The sequence below is a fragment of the Carcharhinus amblyrhynchos genome, chromosome 1, assembly GCF_965287045.1.
Source record: "Carcharhinus amblyrhynchos chromosome 1, sCarAmb.v2.hapA, whole genome shotgun sequence".
NCBI classification, from domain to species: Eukaryota; Metazoa; Chordata; class Chondrichthyes; order Carcharhiniformes; family Carcharhinidae; genus Carcharhinus; species Carcharhinus amblyrhynchos.
Window position 1 is genome coordinate 2662717 of NC_137324.1, and position 12025 is coordinate 2674741.

The 12025-nt window shown below is 45.5% G+C and overlaps 1 protein-coding gene across 1 annotated transcript in view; it reads right to left on the reverse strand.

The window, feature by feature from the left end:
- The window catches only part of LOC145348472 (zinc metalloproteinase-disintegrin-like protein H4 subunit A), a 564739-nt gene that overhangs the window by 525205 nt on the left and 27509 nt on the right, over window positions 1-12025 (reverse strand). The window lies entirely within an intron of this gene.

The window sequence follows — 12025 nt, forward strand, 5'->3', positions numbered from 1 at the left end:
TGCTGGAAATACTCGACAGGTCAGAAAGTATTAGTGTGAAGAGAAACAGTTGATGGGCAGGATCTTTGCTCCCACCATCAGTGAGAAACCTGGCAGGCAGTGACGCTTCATGGGGCAATTTTACGATTGTGTAATTCCTGTTTTTCAGCACGACACGGTGGTAAAGTCAGGCGTAAAGCGCTTAACGCAATAGGCGTCAGTTTTCGTGACCATTTTCTGAGCGCCAGATTTCCAGCATCATCAGCCTCTTGCTGGAAATGGGTGGGAGGCAAGTTAATGCATGTAAATTTATTCCAATGCTGTTTTACATCTGCTTAGAAAGCTCGATGCTCAATCATCCGTGCCCAAACCCCCTTTATGACCTTGCCAGGAAAGCTTCTCGCTGAGGATCAGTCATGCTCCCCATAAATGGAAGGGACGTCTCCGGTCAGTCTGGGTGGCGGGGAAGGGGTCAGTGGGGACTGCATCTCTGGCCATGTGGCCCCGCAATTGTAGGGGTTGGGGTGGCTGGGGGGAGGGGAGCTGCCTCAGGCAGCCTACACTAGCAGAGTCCTGGCAGTTGTCTCTTTTCTGTCAGGCCCCTGCTGCTGCTGACATGCATATGCAGCATCAGAGGCCTACACACATGCACTCTCTCTGCAGGGTTTCAGATGCATTAAGCCCCACACTCAGGCTTTCGCAGCGAGTAACAAATTTGCTCAAAATTTTGCAGGCAGGGTGTGTTTGGAGTGACTTGAAAACACGCCCAAAAGACAGATCTGAAACTCTCCCAGTTTCTTGTCAGCCCAGCACTTAGAAATAAAAATGGTAAAATTATTTGGAGTGTGGGTGATGGTGGGAAAATATTTTGGAATTTTGTTCTTCCAACTTTCAAAGCAGGTAAATGGCAAGTCAAACTTCCTGGGAATCCCACTTGAATTCATTAGCATCTCATGAATACCCATTAAAATGCCAACTTGCCAAAATCAAGTTCCCCATTAGTACCCAATTAATTTTGTTTTATGACTGTGTATAAGTGGCATGCACATGATGAACTTAGCTGCTGCTTAACCTTCCTTTCTTGCCATCATTGATATTTGTTGGGTGCCTTCAGCTCAAGTTGTGCCAAGGCCATTCACAAAGGAGAGAGGAAAAGGACTCTAGGAAGGGGTAACATAGCTGTAGGACTGTGGACATGTAGAATGAGATGGGAAAGGTGATTGTTCAGAGAGTGTGTGCTAAGTTTAAAGACTGACTGGGGAAGAGAGAAAGATGATCTATATACCTATAAGCAGTAGCAGCATGGCATTCTAATAGAACAAGGGCTAATGTGGAACAGGAAAATAGCATCACCCATATTGTGATGTATAGAATCATATTACAATAGATTTGAGCTAAGAGGTTAAAACTGGCATGGGGACAGCACCTGACAGCACACTCCAGTGCCTGAGATGTATACAGTTATGGGTTAGCAATTAAAGGTTTATGTTTAAATACACAAATCTCAAAGTCTCTTCATGAGAGACCAAACAATTATTTTCAAAACATGGTGAACAACTGTGGCAGTTGAAAGAATGAACTCAAAACCTAAAGCTGTGAGATGAATGAGCATCTGTCAGAGCAATTCCAAGCTTAAACTGAAAAAACTCAAATATGACCTGACAGAAGACACAATTGACGATTGGCCAAGAAGAAAATTCAAAGACACAGTTGGACATTGACGAAATAGAAAGCTCCATTACAGATGTGGAGACTGAAGACTCTGCCAGAGTGCTCAGAGTCCACTGCCAAAACAGATCAAAAAAGGCAGAGACAGCTTGAAGTGAAAGGGGCCTTAACGCGGCAAGAACAGTTAAAAGTTGTGGCTTCAAGGAAAAAAAGGCTATGATCAGAAAACGGTAGGGCAACAAAAATTCATAGTGCAAGTTCATCAGAACACCCCAGAAACTTGGCAACTGAAGACCCCAGACAGAGAGGGAAAAAGAAGACCTGAGAGAGTGTATCAAAAAAGTACAAAAACAGGATGACCAAAGACCTCGAACAGAGGACAATAGTCAATTCCAGAGAAATAACAAAATACGTTGAGGGCAAACAAAAGGAAGCACAACAAAGGTTTACCCAGCTGATTCCTGGGATGGCAGGTCTACCATATGAGGAGAGAGTTAGGATTATATTCACTGGAGTTTAGGAAAGTGAGAGGGGATCTCATAGAAATTTATAAAATTCTAACTGGATTAGACAAGTGGTAGATTCAGAAAGAATGATCCCGATGGTGGGACAGTTCAGAACTAGGGGTCATAGAGTCACCTACATTGCAGAAGGAAACCATTCAGCCCATCAAGTCTGCACCAACCACAATCACCATAGCTCATGTATTTACCTAGTTGTCATGATGTGGATATGCCAGGGTTGGACTGACACTAGGCGTCAATTCAGTGTGGCCAATCAACCTAACCTGCACACCTTTGGACTGTGGGAGGAAACCGGAGCACCCGGAGGAAACCCATGCAGACATAGGGAGAACGTGCAAAATCCATCTAAACAGTGACCCAAAGTTGGAATCAAACCTGGGTACCTGGCACTGTGAGACAGCAGTGCTAACCACTGTGCCACCGTGCTGCCCAGGAGAAGTGCTAAACCTTTCAGAACTGAGGTGAGATAAATTTCTCCACCCAGAGTGGAATTCACTACTACAGAAGGTGGTTGAGACCAAAACATTGTGTGATTTCAAGAAGAAACTACATATAGCTGGACATAAATAGGACAGCAGGACATAAATAGGATGCAGGACTGGGCGGAGAAGTAGCAGATAGACTTCAACGTGGATAAATGTGTAGTCGTCCATTTTGGCAGAACCAATGGGATGAACGAGTACACTATCAAGGGCAGGAGTCTTAGTAGTGTTGAAGAGCAGAAGGATCTCGGGGTCCGGGTCCACAGGACTCTTAAATCGGCCTCGCAGGTGGAGGATGTGGTCAAGAAGGCGTATGGTGTACTGGCCTTCATTAATCGAGGGATTGAGTTTAGGAGTTGGGAGGTAATGCTGCAACTTTATAAGACCCTTGTCAGGCCTCATTTGGAGTACTGTGCGCAGTTCTGGTCGCCTCACTACAGGAAGGATGTAGAAGCTATTGAGAGGGTACAGAGGAGATTTACAAGGATGTTGCCTGGACTGGGAGGCATGCCTTATGAAGTTAGGTTGAGGGAGCTGGGACTCTTTTCCCTGGAGAGACGTAGGTTGAGAGGCGACCTGATAGAAGTTTATAAAATGTTGAGAGGAATAGATAGGGTGGATTCTCAGAGGCTATTTCCCAGGGCTGAAATGGTTGCTACGAGAGGACACAGATTGAAGGTGCGGGGAGGAAAGTACAGAAGTGATGTTAGGGGTAAGTTTTTCACTCAGAGGGTGGTGAGTGAATGGAATCGGCTGCCGTCAGTGGTGGTGGAGGCGAACTCGCTGGGGTCGTTTAAAAGACTTCTGGATGAGTATATGGGGTTTTATGGGATTGAGGGTTATAGATAGGTCTATAGATTGGTAGGTGTTGATGTGATCGGCGCAACTCGTGGGCCGAAGGGCCTGTTTGTGCTGTAGTGTTCTATGTTCTATAGCTCTTGGGGTTAAAGAGATCAAGGGATATAGGGGGAAGGAGGGATCAGAATGTGGACTTTGATGATCACCCATGATCAAAATGAATGGCAAAGCAGACTTGAAGGGCCAAATGGCCTACTCCTATTCCTCCCATTTTCTGTTTTTCTAAAAGGACCCATACAGTAGACAACAAAATACCTATGGGGGAGGACCATAGAAAAGCCCAGAGACAGGGTAACAAAAGATCTAAGAGAGGCACTAAAAGACACCAGAGAGCAATACCTCAGAGAGAGACAAAAAATAATTCCAGAAAGAGAATGACAAAATAACCAAGAACGAGAATGACAGGCAGATGCTTTAAAGCAGTAGTAGAAGGCCTTAGTGAGAAATGAATAAATGAATTTATAAGAAAAGCGTGTGTGGGGGGCATGCTTCAGAGACTGTCCTGGCAATGACGTCACACTGTTAGAGATAGAACAAAGAAAATTACAGCACAGGTAAAGGCCCTTCAGCCGTCCAAGCCTGAACTGACCATGCTGCCCAACTGAACTAAAACCCCTTCCCCTTCCAGAGACCATATCCCTCTATATCCCAAACTATTCTTGGACTTCCCAAGACATCCCTTAGAAGTTATTATTATATCTGCTTCCACTACCTCTCCCAGCAGCGAGTTCCAGTACACACCACCCTCTATGTAAAAAACTTGCCTCAAACATCTCCTTTAAACTTTACCCCTCGCATCTTAAACCTGTGCCCCCTCATAATTGACTCTTCCTCCCTGGGAAAAAGCTTCTGACTATCCACTCTGTCCATGCCCCTCATAACCTTGTAGATTCTGTCAGGTAGAAAGGGTCGAGAGCTTCAAGTTTTTAGGTGTCCAGACCACCAACAACCTGTCCTGATTCGCCCCATGCCAACACTGTGGTTAGGAAAGCCCACAAATGCTTTTACTTCCTCAGAAAACTAAGGAAATTTGGCATGTCAGCTACAGCCCTAACCAAATTTTACAGGTGCATGAAAAGCATTCTTTCTGGTTGTATCACAGCTTGGTATGGCTCCTGCTCTGTCCAAGACCGCAAGGAGCTGCAAAACATTGTGAATGTAGCCCTGTCTATCACACAAACCAGCCTCCCACCCATCGACTCTGTCAACACTTCCCTCTGCCTCAGCAAAGCTGCAGCATAATTAAGGACCCCACACACCCCTTACATTCTCTCTTCCACCTTCCTCCATCAGGAAAACAATACAAAAATCTGAGGTCACATACCAACTGACTCAAGAATAGTTTAAGAACGTAAGAACATAAGAAATAGGAGCAGGAGTAGGCCATCTAGCCCTTCGAGCCTGCCCCGCCATTCAATAAGATCATGGCTGATCTGAAGTGGCTCAGTTCCACTAGCTCCCCATAACCCTTAATTCCCTTGCCTACCAAAAACCCATCAACCCGTGTCTTAAATATATTTAGCGAGGTAACCTCCACCTCTTCAACGGGCAGAGAATTCCAGAGATTCACCACCCTTTGAGTGAAGAAATTCCTCCTCAACTCCGTTCTAAACCGCCCCCCCTTTACCTTGAGGCTGTGCCCCCTAGTCCTACTATCCCTTCTGAGCGGGAAGAATCTCTCTACCTCTACCCTATCCATCCTATTCATCATCTTATACATCTCTATAAGATCCCCCCTCATCCTTCTAAACTCCAACGAGTACAAACCCAGTCTATTTAGTCTCTCTTCATAGTCCAACTCCCTCATCCCCGGTATCAGCCCAGTGAATCTCCTCTGCACTCCCTCCAAGGCCAAAATATCCTTGCGCAAGTGTGGCGACCAAAACTGCACACAGTACTCCAGCTGCGGCCTCACCAGTACCCTGTACAGTTGCAGCAAGACCTCCCTACTTTTATATTCTATCCCCCTCGCTATAAAGGCCAACATCCCATTCGCCTTCTTGATCACCTGCTGCACCTGCAGACTGGGTTTTTGCGACTCGTGCACAAGGACCCCCAGGTCCCTCTGCACCGTAGCATGCTGCAGCTTTTCACCCTTTAAATAATAATCCCTCCTACTATTATTTCTACCAAAGTGGATAACCTCACATTTGCTAACATTATACTCCATCTGCCAGGTCCTCGCCCACTCGCTCAGCCTATCCAGATCCCTCTGCAGACTTTCCACACCATCCACACAATTTGCTTTTCCACTCATCTTCGTGTCATCAGCAAATTTCATCACCCTACACTCAGTCCCCTCCTCCAGATCATCTATATAAATGGTAAATAGCTGAGGCCCCAGCACCGATCCCTGCGGCACTCCACTCGTCACCAACCGTCAACCAGAATAGCACCCATTGATACCAACTCTCTGCTTCCTATTAGACAACCAATCCTCTATCCACACTAACACCTTACCCCCAACTCCATGCACCATAACCTTCTGTAGCAACCTTTTATGAGGCACCTTATCAAACGCCTTTTGGAAATCTAAAAACACCACATCCATCGGTTCCCCTCTTGTCTACTGCACTATTCACATCCTCATAGAAGTCGAATAAATTTGTCAAACACGACTTCCCCTTAACAAATCTGTGCTGCGTCTGCTCGATCAAACCATTCTTCCCTAGGTGCCTCGAATTTCTTCTTTAATGATGGATTCTAGCATTTTTCCAACTACAGATGTTAAACTAACCAGCCTATAATTCCCTGCCTTTTGTCTGCTACCTTTTTTAAACAGTGGCGTAACATTGGCCGTTTTCCAATCTTCCGGCACTTCCCCGGAGTCCAGCGAATTTTGATAAGTAATTACTAAGGCATCCACTATCACCTCTGCCATTTCTTTCAGCTTCTTCTCTGCTGCTGTCAGACTTTTGAATGCACTTACCTTGCATTAAGTTGATCTTTCTCTACATCCTAGCTATGACTACATTCTGCACTGTCTTGTTTCCTTCTCTATGAATGGTATGCTTTGTATAGCGTGTAACAAACAATACTTTTCACTGTATGTTATTATATGTGACAATAATAAATCAGATCAAATCAAAAACTTCTGTCACTCCAGTGAGAACAAACCAAGTTTCTCCAACCTCTCCTCATAGCTAATGCCCTCCATACCAGGAAACATCCTGGTAAATCTTTTCTGTACCCTCTCCAAAGCCTCCACATCCTTCAGGGACTGTGGCAACCAGAATTGAACATTATATTCCAAGTGCGGCCTAACTAAGGTTCTATAAAGCTGCAACATGACTTGCCAATTTTTAAACTCAATGTCCTGGCCAATGAAGGCAAGCATGCCCTGTGTCTTTTTGACAACCTCCTCCACCTTTGTTGCCACTTTCAGTGACCTGTGTACCTGTGCACCCAGATCCCTTTGCCTATTAATACTCTTAAGGGTTCTGCTATTTTCTATATATTTCCCATTTGTATTAGACCTTCCAAAATGCATTACCTCACATTTGTCCGGCTTCAACTCCATCTACCATCTCTCCACCCAACTCAACTGATCTATATGCTGCTGTATCTTCTGATGGTCCTCATCGCTATTTGCAAATCCACTAACCTTTGTGTCATCCATACACTTACTAATCAAACCAGTTACATTTTCCTCCAAATCATTTATATATATTAGAAATAGCAATGGTCGCAGCACTGATCTCTGACCACCTGCTGCACCTGCAAGCTGGGTTTTTGCGACTCATGCACAAGGACCCCGAGGTCCCTCTGCACCGTCGCCTGCTGCAGTTTTTCGCCACGTAAGTAATAGTCCTTCCTACCATTCTTCCTACCAAAGTGGCAAATGGGATGCTGGCCTTCATAGCGAGGGGGATTGAATATAAAAGTAGGGAGGTCTTGCTGCAGCTGTATAGGGCATTGGTGAGGCCGCAGCTGGAGTACTGTGTGCAGTTTTGGGCGCCGCACCTGCGCAAAGATATTTTGGCCCTGGAGGGAGTGCAGAGGAGGTTTACTAGGCTGATACCGGAGTTGAGGGGATTGAGCTATGAGGAGAGGCTGAATAAACTAGGCTTGTACTCGTTAGAGTTTAGAAGAATGAGGGGAGATCTCATTGAGACGTATAAGATGATGAATGGGATGGATAGGATAGAGGTGGAGAGACTCTTCCCGCTCAAAAAAGACAGTAGGACTAGGGGGCACAGCCTCAAGATAAAGGGGAGGCGGTTTAGAACGGAGTTGAGGAGGAACTTCTTCACTCAAAGGGTGGTGAATCTCTGGAATTCTCTGCCCGTTGAAGTGGTGGAGGCTGCCTCGCTAAATATTTTTAAGAAGCGGGTTGATGGGTTCTTGATAAGAGAGGGGATTAAGGGTTATGGGGAGAGGGCGGGAAAGTGGAACTGAGCCACAACAGATCAGCCATGATCTTATTGAATGGCGGGGCAGGCTCGAAGGGCTAGATGGCCTACTCCTGCTCCTATTTCTTATGTTCTTATGTTCTTATGTTCTCTGAGGAACACCATTTGTCACAGCCCTCCATTCAGAAACACACTGCTACCCTCTGTCTTCTATGACTGATGTGGAGATACCAGCGTTGGACTGGGATAAACACAGTAAGAAGTCTCACTTTAGCCTGGTGCTGTGAGACTTCTTTCTATGACTGAGCCAGTTCTGTATCTATCTTGCCAGCTTACTTCTGACCATCTTCTGTACCAGTCTGCCATGAGGGAACTTGTCAAAGGCCCCGTTCATGTAGACAACACCCACTGCCCTACCTTCATCAATTATCTTTGTCACTTTCTCAAAAAATCCAATCAAGTTAGTGAGACACGACCTCCCCTTCACAAAACCATGGATAGAACCACAGAAAAGTTATAGAACCATAGAAAAGTTACAGCACTGAAGGGAGCCATACAGCACATCTTGCCCATGCCAGCCCAAGGGCACCTAGGTGCCCTTTCTAATCCCACCTTCCTGTACTCGGCGCATAACCGTGTAACTTAAAGCACTTAAGATGCAGATCCAGGTACTTTTTAAAAGAGTTTAGGGTCTCTGCCTTCAACACCAAGTCGGGCAGTGAACTTCCAACACACACCACCCTTTGTGTAAAACGTTCTTCCTTATATCTCCTCTACATCTATTCCACTTAAGTAAGACTGTCAGGGAATGAGATCACATTGTTGGGAGAAATTTGGTGGGTGACAGAGGGAGGTTGCAAAGTGTGGATATATTCAATAAAGTTAGCAAAACCAACTTCACCTTAACTGAAAAAAAGATACAGTTGGAAAAACAAATAAATGATCTGGGAAAGGTCTCAAAGCAGAAGGAAGAAGTTCAAGTTTTATTTATTGCTTCATGGGATATAGGCATCACTGGCTGGCCAACATTTACCGCCCATCCCTTGAATTGAGTGACAGGCTGGGTCTTTATCGAAGACATTTAAGAGTTAACCATATTTTTGTGGATCTGGAGTCACATGTAGGCTAGGATTGTAGATTTCTTTCTCTTAAAGACATTACTCTTTTGGAGAGTCAGCGGATGAACTAAATGGCCTCCTTCTGCACTGTAAGGGTTCTGTGAAGACGAGAACTACTTAACTGAGGGATACATATGAACAGGGATATGCCACTCAAATGCTGCGTCCTGCTCCACTATTCAGTGGTTGATCTGACTGTAACTGGAACTCCACATTCCCACCTATCCAGAATAACTTTCATATACTCACTTATTGGCCAATAACTGTCCCATTAGTATATTCTTGGATCAGTTCCACTTTCCCGCTTTCTCCCCATAACCCTTAATTCCCTTGTCTGTCAAAAACCTATCTACCCGTGACTGAAACATATTTAGCGAGGTAGGCTCCACCACTTCAATGGGCAGAGAATTCCAGAGATTCACCACCCTTTGAGTGAAGAAGTTCCTCCTCAACTCCGTTCTAAACTGCCCCCCCCTTATCTTGAGGCTGTGCCCTCTAGTCCTGCTATCCTTTCTAAGCAGGAAGGAACTGTCTACCTCTACCCTATCCACCCCTTTCATTATCTTATACGTCTCTGTAAGATCCCCCTTCATCCTTCTAAACTCCAACAAGTACAGGCCCAGTCTATTCAGTTTCTACTCATAGTCCAACCCCCTCATCTCCGGTATCAGCCTAGTGAACCTCCTCTGCACTCCTTCCAAGGCCAAAATATCCTTGTGCAAATGCGGCGACCAAAACTGCACACAGTACTCCAGCTGCGGCCTCACCAGTGCCCTATACAGTTGCAGCAAGACCTCCCTGCTTTTATATTCTATCCCCCTCGCTATGAAGGCCAACATTCCATTCGCCTTCTCGATCACCTGCTGCACCTGCAGACTGGGTTTTTGCGACTTGTATACAAGGACCCCCAGGTCCCTCTGCACCGTAGCAAGCTGCAGCTTTTCACCTTTTAAATAATAATCCCTCCTACTACTATTTCTGCCAAAGTGGATAACCTCACACTTGCTAACATTATACTCCATCTGCCAGGTCTTCACCCACTCGCTCAGCCTATCCAGATCTCTCTGCAGACTTTCCACACCCTCCACGCAATTCGCTTTTCCACTCATCTTCGTGTCATCAGCAAATTTCGTCACCCTACACTCAGCCCCCTCCTCCAGATCATCTATATAAATGGTAAACAGCTGAGGCCCCAGCACCGATCCCTGCGGCACTCCACTAATCACCAACTGCCAGTCAGAATACCACCCATTGATACCAACTCTCTGTTTCCTATTAGACAGCCAATCCTCTATCCACGCTAACACCTTACCCCCAACTCCGTGCACCCTTCTGTCGCAACTTTTTACAAGGCACCTGTAGATCATGCCTCACAAACGTTATTGAGTTCTTTGAGAAGGTGACCAAAGAGGTGGATGAGGATAAAGCAGTTGATGTGGTGTATATGGATTTCAGTAAAGTTTGATAAGGTTCCCCATGGTAAGCTTTTGCAGAAGATACGGAGACATGGGATTGAGGGTGATTTAGCGGTTTGGATCAGAAATTGGCTAGCTACAAGAAGACAGAGGGTGGTGGATGATGGAAAATGTTCATCCTGGAGTTCAGTTACAAGTGGTGTACCACAAGGATCTGTTTTGGGGCCACTGCTGTTTGTCATTTTTATAAATGACCTGGATGAGGGTATAGAAGAATGGGTTAGTAAATTTGCGGATGACACTAAAGTTGGTGGGATTGTGGACAGTGCGGAAGGATGTTTCAGATTACAGAGGGACATAGATAAGCTGCAGAGCTGGGATGAGAGATGGCAAATGGAGTTTAATGTGGAAAAATGCGAGGTGATTCACTTTGGAAGGAGTAACAGGAATACAGAGTACTGGGCTAATGATAAGTTACTTGGTAGTGTGGATGCGCAGAGAGATCTCGGTGTATATGTGCATAGATCCCTGAAAGTTGGCATCCAGGTTGATAGGGTTGTTAAGAAGGCATACAGTGTGTTAGCTTTTATTGAAATGAGGGATTGAATTTCGGAGCCGTGAGATCATGTTGCAGCTGTACAAAACTCTGGTGCGGTCACACTTGGAGTATTGCGTACAGTTCTGGTCACCGCATTATAGGAAGGATGTGGAAGCATTGGAAAGGGTGCAGAGAAAATTTACCAGGATATTGCCTGCTATGGTGGGAAGATCCTATGAGGAAAGGCTGAGGGACTTGAGGCCGTTTTCATTAGAGAGAAGAAAGTTAAGAGGTGACTTAATAGAGGCATATAAAATGATCAGAGGATTAGATAGGGTTACAGTGTGAGCCTTTTCCTTCGGACGGAGATGGCTAGCATGAGGGGACATACTTTAAATTGAGGGGTGATAGAAAAGTGCAGAAAAGATTCACTAGGATGCCACCAAGACTTGATGGACTTGGACTTTTTCCTCTGGAGCGTAGGAGGCTGAGGGGTGATCTTATAGAGATCTATAAAATAATGAGGGCACAGATCTGGGTTGAGGCTGTCCTCATGTGTGTGATAGTCAATATCTTTTCCCAAAGCGAGAGGAGTCTAAAGCTAGAGGGCATAGGTTTAAGGTGAGAGGGGAGAGATACAAAAGTGTCCAGCGGGGCAATTTCTTTAGAGTGGTGAGTGTCTGGAACAAGCTGCCAGAGGTTGTAGTAGAGGTGGGTACAATTTTGTCTTTTACAAAGCATTTAGACAGTTACATGTGTATGATGGGTATAGAGGGATATGGACCAAATGTGGGCAATTGGGACTAGCTTAGAGGTTTTAAAATAAAAGGGTGGCATGGACAAGTTGGGCCCAAGGACCTGTTTCCATGTTGTAAACCTCCATGGCAATCCATCTAACCCACACAACTTTGGGCTGTGGGAGGAAACTGGAGCACCCAGAGGACACGCACATAGACACAGGAAGAATGTGCAAACTCTGCATAGACAGTGACCCAAGCTGTGAATTGAAGCCGGGTCCTGGCGGTTTGAGGCAGCAGTGCTAACCACTGTACCACCATGCCGCTCCATCCCTACTGACCATTCCCATCCAT